Source organism: Ictalurus punctatus, chromosome 14 (assembly GCF_001660625.3).
Source record: "Ictalurus punctatus breed USDA103 chromosome 14, Coco_2.0, whole genome shotgun sequence".
In the NCBI taxonomy this organism is placed as follows: Eukaryota; Metazoa; Chordata; class Actinopteri; order Siluriformes; family Ictaluridae; genus Ictalurus; species Ictalurus punctatus.
This window is the reverse complement of record NC_030429.2, coordinates 5,795,569-5,804,890: the sequence shown is the minus strand read 5'-3', so window position 1 is coordinate 5,804,890 and position 9,322 is coordinate 5,795,569. Positions and strand designations below refer to the sequence as shown.

At 39.5% G+C, this 9,322-nt stretch overlaps 1 long non-coding RNA gene across 1 annotated transcript; it reads left to right on the top strand.

Moving 5' to 3' along the window:
• The first annotated feature begins 949 nt into the window (after nucleotides 1–949).
• Nucleotides 950–3,276, top strand: LOC128634927 (uncharacterized). The gene is made up of 3 exons (XR_008397855.1): nucleotides 950–1,714; nucleotides 2,230–2,307; nucleotides 2,778–3,276. It is a non-coding gene; the product is annotated as an uncharacterized LOC128634927 (long non-coding RNA).
• The last annotated feature ends 6,046 nt before the right edge of the window (nucleotides 3,277–9,322 follow it).

The window sequence follows — 9,322 nt, the reverse complement described above, 5'->3', positions numbered from 1 at the left end:
AACGTCTGTGAGGATATTCTTGCCATATTAACTTTTACATGAAAAACCATTCTAGAATGCAACAAGCAGTTATGTTTAAGGACTAGGCCATTTGTATTTATTTCTCTGCATAATTGTGCGTAGCTTCTAATTTTACAGGAACATGTCAGTAATAGGATTTATTTATGCTTTGCATAATTGTACAGTACATTTAATTGCATATATTTTAACTCCACCATCAATGCCTCCAAGTCTCAAATAAAATAAAAAAAAACAACCTGGCAATGGACATTTGGAACCCTCCCTAATCTCCAAGCAGTTCCTTAACCCTCACATGTGGATATCACCAGAATTTCTGGTTCAACTTCAGTAAGAGTTGATTTACAAAGTTTTTTGAGTCCAGTCTGGCTTCTTTGGGAGAGAAAATCTGTCCTGATGAACTAAATAGTCTTTCGCAGGCTACAGAGGAAGGTAAGGGTGTGTTTACCTTTAGAGACAACTGCAGGCACTGATTTGAGTACATCCATAGTACTAACTGTGCTGGCCAAGTACGCATCTTAGCTGTCTGGTGGTCTCTTGAATGTTGCCCTTCATGATACCGAAGTAGTCCTCCTCCTCTGATGACCCTGAGAGGTTACCTGTGGATTGCACTGGCTCATGTTCTGTATGAGTTTTGATGTAGTCCATACCTACACACAACAATTTCCATTAACAACAAATAAGGGAAACATTGTTTTATAAGAGTACTGTGTGTGTGTCTCCATAACCAGATATGACCATTATGGCAACCAGGCTATGGTCATTTTGCTCCTCAGTGACTAGAGTAAAACACTTTTGATCAAGCTTTCAGATCAATTGTTGAATTTTATTATGATCAGGAGCTGTTCGTTGCAAGGGTTAATTAGAGAACCTCCACTACTGTCCCTGTACAACAGTATTCACAACTTTTAGGCATCTGGCAATTTAAAGAATGATTTAAATGAGTTTTAGCAAGTCCTCATTGCTTGTCAAATATGTAGAAACTTTGGAAGCAAAACTGGTTCGGAGATGGTCAAGCTTCACAGTTAGGATGGTTATGGTGGGCACCAATGTTGGCTCGAATTTAGCCTATTACCCAAAAACATTTAAAATTCAACTTAGAAGCCAATACTCACATCTACCTCTGAGACCAGTTGGAGATAGAAAAAATACACCAGCCGTGAGTGAGAAGAAGCAAGGGTCCAGCTTTATTGTTCCATTCCACCACACGAGATCCACACCGATGAGAATTCTCAGAAGTGATCCCCCCTACCCTGAGCTTAAGCTCCAGTATTTATACTGTATTTACACACTAGATAACCCATAGGTTTCCAGAAAAGGCCTATTTCACTTACCCATAGAATTGAAACCCGGGGTTTTACTTTACACATAAAATCAGAACTCAGGCATTTCCAACAACCCAGGAAACAAAAACCCAGTGTTTCTATTTACCTAGGTTTTCAAAAACCAGGGTTCTCTTTTACCTAGGTCTTCAAAAACCAGGGTTCTCCCTTACCTAGGTCTTCAGAAACCATGATTCCCATTTCCCTAGGTAATAAAAATGACGTAAGCAAGACGACTAAACAACCGGGAGGGACCTTGGTCTTATCGTTATCTCGAGGGGGGGGCAGCCACCCTTATAACTGGCTTTCTTCATGGTTCTCTAAAAATTAAGGCTTTCCTTGCGAGACGAGAATCTTCACCATCTGAATCATGAGTAAGTTATATTTTCCTTTTTTTCCCGTACTTCTCATTTATAATTTATTTTCATATTTGCACTATATTTCTTATTTTATATATATTTATACTACTTGAAAAGCGGTTTACTGTACTTCCAACTTCTTAATATCATTACAGTTCTACTGTCCTGCATATCCTACTATTCTGTTTTTTATAGAGTTTCTCTATCACTATAAGATATTATTAAAGTTATTCGTGTGTGTTTATGTATGTTGTGTCTACTTGCCCGCCCTTGACTGCACGAGTGTGTGTGTGTGTGTGTATGTGTTTTAGCACTCCTCAGCTCGTACACTTCTTTTTGACTTTTTTTTTTTTTTGACTATTACTGCTCTTAAATTGCTCGTAATTCCAATCTGTCAATGTCCGCCTAATCCCGCTTCTACGTGTCAAGGTGCCCGTTTTTCCTTCTTCTCCCTTATGTTTATTTTATGACCTTTTTTATCCACAACACCATCCCATATGGACATCCGCCTCTGTCTGCATTATGTTCAGTGCCTTGGAGATTGGGCGCATGGTTGCAACATATTCAGTCAAGAAAGCAAGTTCTGCAGGTCTGAACCTGTCACACAGGTATAGACTATCATACATAAGATCATACAGTGATAAAATATTTCACATATCCACATAGGCATAATGTTAGTATGAACTATTTCATAAATTAATATTGATGGTGTTTATGACTTGGTTATTTTAATAGCTGAAAGTATATTGAATATGGCAACATGCATAAGCAAACACCAGAAAATAACTGCAATGCAGTTTGACATGTTTATCCAAGATAATGTGTTTGGCAGCATAAAATGTTAAAAATATGAAATATGAATATGAGTTTATAATAAGAGCTAGGCCTAAAGAAATAGAGATATAATACTCTGTTGTGGTAACTCGATGTATGTTTACATGGTTAACCAACTACAATAATTATTGCTACATCCATATCATAGCTGAACATCTGCTCTCGGCAACACTTACATGGGGACTTTAAGTGCAATGGCAACCGCTCTGATTACTCCTTCTTCTCTGTCTTTGATGATTCTCAGTAATCGTGCCATAGCAAGAAACAGGGAGTTCCACCCGGTGTCATTTGGGCGGATGAGTTGGAGCTTGCATTCCTTTTCAATCAGCTCCGCAGCTATGGTGGAGCGAGCACTTAGCACTTAGCAAATGCTGCATGTGAAGTTTTTTTGTAGATCTCGTTTGAGTTTGCTTTTGTGGCGTCCAATGTTGAGGTCAGGTTAAGAAGATGACAAGCACAACGGTGATTCTTTGGAAGCTGATATTCCGAACAACCATCTTCATGAGAGCTTCTACCTCAACACGCTCTGCCTCCACTCCCAGAGTTTCATGTTCCTCACTGTCATTCACGACCATTACCTTCTCCCCTACTGCTGAACGTCCTTCCACAAATGGATGCATTGTCAGTGGTGGTCCCTAATACTTCAAACATGTGGGATCCTGTTAGCCTCCTGCAAGCAAGAGCTATGGAGCATCTCTCTATCCAGTGAGCGGTCACCCCAATTAAACTCTGACAACGTGCAGAACAGCAATCTGTTGTTGTAGCTATGTATTTGATTTCTATCTTGGTTCGAACTATTGTTCGAGACATCACAGTATAACTGGGCTGAAAATGCTGCATTAAACTTGACTGTTCTACAACTCCATAGGGGTGCCAACCCTGGACAATAAAGTTTATAACTCCACGATCAGTGCTCCTCTGGTGTCCTCCTGTTTCTGCTGCTTACTAGTTGAAGCACCCTCACCACACCCATTCCTCGTCCTTTTGATTGTGGTTGCTGTCAGTGCAAGGTATCGCTGTAGATAAGATCTGTGCCTTCTCTGAAAATAAAAAGAATAATATACTCTTAATTAATCTTAATTCTAATTTATTCAACCATCATACTTTTCCCATTGCCTAACCGACAACGTTTGCAAACACAGGACGAAGACAAATTTAGGCCTACATTGTGCTAGCAAACTATGCAAACTAACCTGTTTTAATTGCCCATTAAGGCTAATTTAACACCCTAGAAAGACCAAGCACTTTTCTACAATGGTACATCGTGTTCTATGATCACCATCTAAATATTGAAGGAGCTATGAACCCCTGGTCTGACAGGCAGCAAGCCATCGCTTGTCCAAGCAGAGATCAAGACATTGTGCTAGCAAGGCATGCACAACAAGCTAAGCTACTGCTTTACTTGCCCATTACATTACACTAGATATAATAGGCTAAAGTCCAAATCGTGTTCACTTGCTACTGTTGTATTTCAACAAGCATTTAGCTAAGCTTACAGGATGAATACCACGTCATGAACCTAAGTTTTACATGCAACAGTAAGGCACATTAACTTCAGTTAGCATTCAACAACAACTTGACTTACCTCAATAAGTTTCTTCAAATTTGAGTGCAAATTCTTGAAATCCAGCAACTCGTGTTTTCGAGGGAGAAAAAGAATGCAATGAAATCTCCACAAGTCATTCTCAGAACCTGTTATCTCAAATAAGTCTTTTAAATCGGGCCATGGGTGGCATGTATCAGATGGCTGAGAGATTTGCCTCTTATGAATCCATTTTTTCAACTGTCAGGCTACTACTGTTGCAAAAGGCACGTTCTGGTCTCGTTAAAGAAGGGATCGTACCTGATTGGTTTAAACTTTAGTGGACCAGCAATGCTCTCCCGGAATGCATTGTAGAAACGTAGTGGAGTAGAAAGTATAGACATTTGCTGCAAAATGTAATGGAGTAAAAATGAAAAGTATCTACCCTTAATTCTACTTATGTAAAGTACAGATATCTGAAAAATGTACTTAAGTACAGTAATGATGTATTTGTACTTCGTTACATTCCATCACTGAATTTGACAGAAGAATGTATATTAGTATAAGAGTGTGTGATACCAATTTGGATCATAAAGTTTGATCAATCCTGAAGCTGGTCTCTAGAAACCTAACTTATGAGGCTACTCCAGATCCTGCAAGATCCTGCTTTTTGTGTTGCTGTTATTTGAGATGTGCTATTAACTTCTTGTGTTTACAATCCCTTTCAACATTAAAGAAAATTCCAATTTCTGCATGTATGGTGGATTATGGTGGACATGTAAAAAAAAATATCTGTATTTCTAAAGTAATCCATGTGACAGAAATGACTTCACATATTCTTCCCGCACCAACGACCAAAACAGGTTGTACAAACCCAAATAATCGGCTATTTCAGTGATGCAATATTCTCCCGGAACTGTGCTGACTCACTGATCTTCAAGTCCTTATTTCCCAGCAGTGCATTGTTTGTGTGTTACCGTATGTGTAGCGTGCCTTTAGACACGTTGTTTTAAAGTCACCCAATCTTTCTTGGAAGACCATGCAATATTGTTCTTAATAAATAAAACATTGTTAAACTTAGCCAAACAGTTATAAACTGACTTCTTTTTTTTGGTGGAATTGCTATGTCAACTACAGGGGGAAATCTGTGTCTGTTTCTTTTCTTTCTTTGTACCTTGGCAGAGCTTTTGTTGATTTCCGTTCAGAAAAGCCCAGAAATCTCTTTTGAAAATGATGATGTTTTTAGGGTTTCAGCGTTTTAAGTAAGTCCATCATCACTTTAATGCCACTTTCACATCATGTAGGAGAAATCAGTAGGACTTGCTTCTTACTTCCGTCTGATTCGAAAGCGTTCATGCACTGCCATGTTGTTTACAGATAAAAGTTCTAAATTAAATATAAAAGTTTTTTATTTAACATTGCCTAATATTAGAATGTAGCCGTGTTCGCTTAAAAAAAAAATAAAATAAAATAAAATAAAAAAAATAAAAAATTTAATGACATTAAACATTAGCACAATATCTTCCTAATCCTTAACAGAACCGAAGGCAGGAAGTACAATTTATCAGCTGTAATTCACTGTAAACTGAATTTAAAAAATTTGAAATAGGAAATTAAATGACATATTTCAGTTTAGAATGAATTACAGCTGGTAAAAGTTGTATTTTGTTGGTCACACAACATCTGTCTGTAGCCAGTTGCCTCACTTCTGGGTTTGGTCAGTGAAATCTGTGTTGTTAGAACGCTTCCTCTTTCTGTTCCTATACCAAGCTCAGGAACACTGCAAGATGAAATTAGCTTATTAGAAAAACGGAAATCCTGACCTGACAAAAAAAAACCCGGCTTCCTTTAAGCATCTTTTTATCGCTCACGGACTCGTAATTTCAATGTACACCTGACATGGTGTTCTTGGCTCTGGTGAATGTTTACCCCAGGTGGAGTGAAGCTCAGCACAACAGCAGCCTCTCCACACACTCGAGTGCAGAACTAGTTTGCTGTTAATGACCTCAGTGGAATTTTGTACACACTTCAGCTTCACAGAACCTGTAGAACATCTCAGTTTCAATTCTTTTGTTTGCCACTGTTTGTCTTAGATGTTAACACTAACGTATGAGAGAGATGTTGTGACATGCACTGCTCCCTATTCTCTACAAACAGCAGAATGCACAAGTGAAGCTAAAGGCTACCGCTTATAAACTTCCACTGCCAACAATATTTCTTGCAAATGTTCCATCCCTTTCAAAACAAGATGGATGAAATACGATTTAGGATGACATCGCGACAAGGTACTAAGAACTGTTGTATTCTGATCATAATGGAGATATGGCTAAACGGCAATGTTCCCGACTCTGCAGTGGAACTTACAGGTTGCACATTGTTCCGTGCAGACAGAACATCTAATGCTGGCAAGAAAGTAGAAGGTGGACTTTGTGAATAATAGTATGTGAATAATGCCTGGTGAACAAAGACAGTCATCATGGACAAACTTTGTACACCTGATTTGGAATATACAGTGGTTAGCTACAGGCCCTTTTATCTCCCAAGAGAATTCTCTGTGGTTCTTGTGATTGCTGTCTACATACCTCCAAATGCCAATGTAAAATTGGCTCTTGAGCTATTATACGCTGCCATTAGTAAACAGCAGAATTCACTTCCTGAAGGAGTCTTCATTGTGGCAGGGAATTTTAATCAGACGAACCTTAAGTCAGTATATCCAAACTTTTATCAGAATGTTAAATACCCAACCAGAGGCCAGAACATATTAAGATAATGTATATACAAATGTTGACAATGCATATAAAACCCTGCCATGTCTCCGTCTTGGACAGTCTGACCATCTTTCCCTATTAATGGTGCCAGCTTACAAGTCACTCATTAATAGGATTAAACCAGCTAAGTAAAGTGATTAGAGTTTGGCCTGAGGGAGCAATGTTAATGAGTTTTTATTGATCACATATACATATGCACAGTGAAATTCTATTCTTCGCATACCCCAGAATGTCAGGAAGTTAGAGTCAGAGTGCAGGGTCAGCTATGATACAGCACCCCTGGAGCAGAGAGGGTTAAGGGCCTTGCTCAAGGGCCCAACAGTGGCAGCTTGGCAGTGCTGGGGCTTGAACCCCCAACCTTCTGATCAGTAACCCAGAACCTTAACCATCAAGTCACCAGGACTGTTTTGAATGGAGTATTTTTGCTTGAAATAACTCTTCTATAGACTTAGAGCAATACACCTCATTTGTCCTCTCCTATATTAATTTCTGCATAGACAGTGTAACCACAGTCAAGGAAATACATGTTCTAATACATGTATTAAGACAGCAAAACTTAATTATAAACTTATATTGAGAACAGCTCCAGTGATGGTAATTCCTGACGTATGTGACAAGGCATACAAACAGTCACAGATTATAAAAGGAATGACAATCCCATCCATAAATTATAATCTCTGTTTGGCAGAGGAATTGAACATGTTCTTTAGCTGTTTTGACACAGAGAACAAAAATAATGGTACAGTATGGCCTGCACTGTCACTCGACCAACATGAATCGTTAATATTTGATACAGTCAACTTCAGAAGAGTTTCGCACGGTGTAAATGTGAGGAAAGCGGCTGGTCCTGATAGTATTCCTGGGCGTGTACTTTGGGAATGTGCCGACCAGCATCTTTACCCTCTCCTTGACCTATGCTGTTGTTCCTAAGTGTCATAAAACTACAACAATCGTGCCCATCCCCTAACAACAAAAGGTGAGCTGCTGGAATGATTATTGCCCAATTGCACTTTAATATCAAAGTGCTTTGAGAACACATTAAAAGTATCATTCCAGCCACTCTAGAACAGCATCAGTTTGCCTACCGGGAAAATAGATCAACGGAGGATGCAATCAATCTCGTTCTGCATACCGCCTTGGGCCACCTGGATAATTCGAACCCACATGTAAGAATGATGTTTGTTGATTTTAGCTCAGCCTTTAACACGGTCATCCCCAAAGCACTTGTGTCCCAACTCTACAGCTTGGGAGTGAGTGCAGCCATCCGCAGCTGGATTTTGGACTTTTTAACCGACCGCTCCCAGAATGTCAGACTAGGAAAGTACACTTCTTCTAGTCTTACCCTGAATACAGGTGTTCCACAGGGATGTGTGCTGAGTCCCCTGTTATATGCACTCTTCACTCCTGACTGCCTTTATAAAATTGTAAAATTTGCAGATATTATAACAATCACTGGCTTGATCACGAACAATGATGAGCATGCATACAGGGATGAACTACAAAATCTGACAGCGTGGTGCACCAGCAATAATTTCACCCTTAACACTAAAAGAGACTGTGGTGGATTTAGGGAAGACAAGGAAAATTGATCTGAGTCCGATGTTCATAAACGGAGTAGCTGTGGAGAGAGTCACCCGTTTTCAATTCTTGGGGTTGAACATTACAGAGGATTTTTCTCGGACACACACCTCCACTGTTGTTGGAAAGGCACAACAACGTCTTTATTTTCAGAGAAGATTAAAAAAAAGAGATTGCCTCAGAAACTTCTTGTGAACTTTTATCGATGTGCAGATGACATATAGCATCTTGGTACAGTAGTTGCACAAGAGAGGAACAGGAGGCTCTGTAACGAGTTATCAAAATGGCACAAAATATCATTGGGGCACAGTTACCATCAGTTCAGGACATTTATTTGAACCTCCAAAATGATTAGAGATCCCACTCACCCTGCACACGACCTCTGTGATCTCCTCTCTTCAGGTGGGAGACGCGGGACAATTTACTCTCGTACCACAAGACTGAAAAATAGCTTTTTTTGAACATTTTTTTTCATACAACTTTTGAACATTTCCTGACTGGTCTCCTGGTTTTTAATCTGTATTAATCTATATTAATCTGTCTGCATTTTTATATGTATTGTTGTGCTTTTTGTTTATATTTTGTGTTGTCTTTGTGTTGTCTTTGTGTCTGTGTTTGTGTTGTGTTTGTGTTGTGTTTGTGTTGTGTTTTTGAGAACATGTGGCTTAGTGGTTAGCACATTTACCTCACACCTCCAGGGTTGGGGGTTCGATTCCTGCCATGGCCCTGTGTGTGTGGAGTTTGCATGTTCTCCCTGTGCTGCGGGGGTTTCTTCCCCCTGTCCAAAGACATGCATGTTAGGCTGATTGGCATGTCAAAAGTGTCTGTAGTGTATGAATGGGTGCTGGATTGGCACCCTGTCCAGGCTGGACAGGGTGCCAATAGGCTCCAGGGTTCCCTGTCACCCTGAAAAGGATAAGT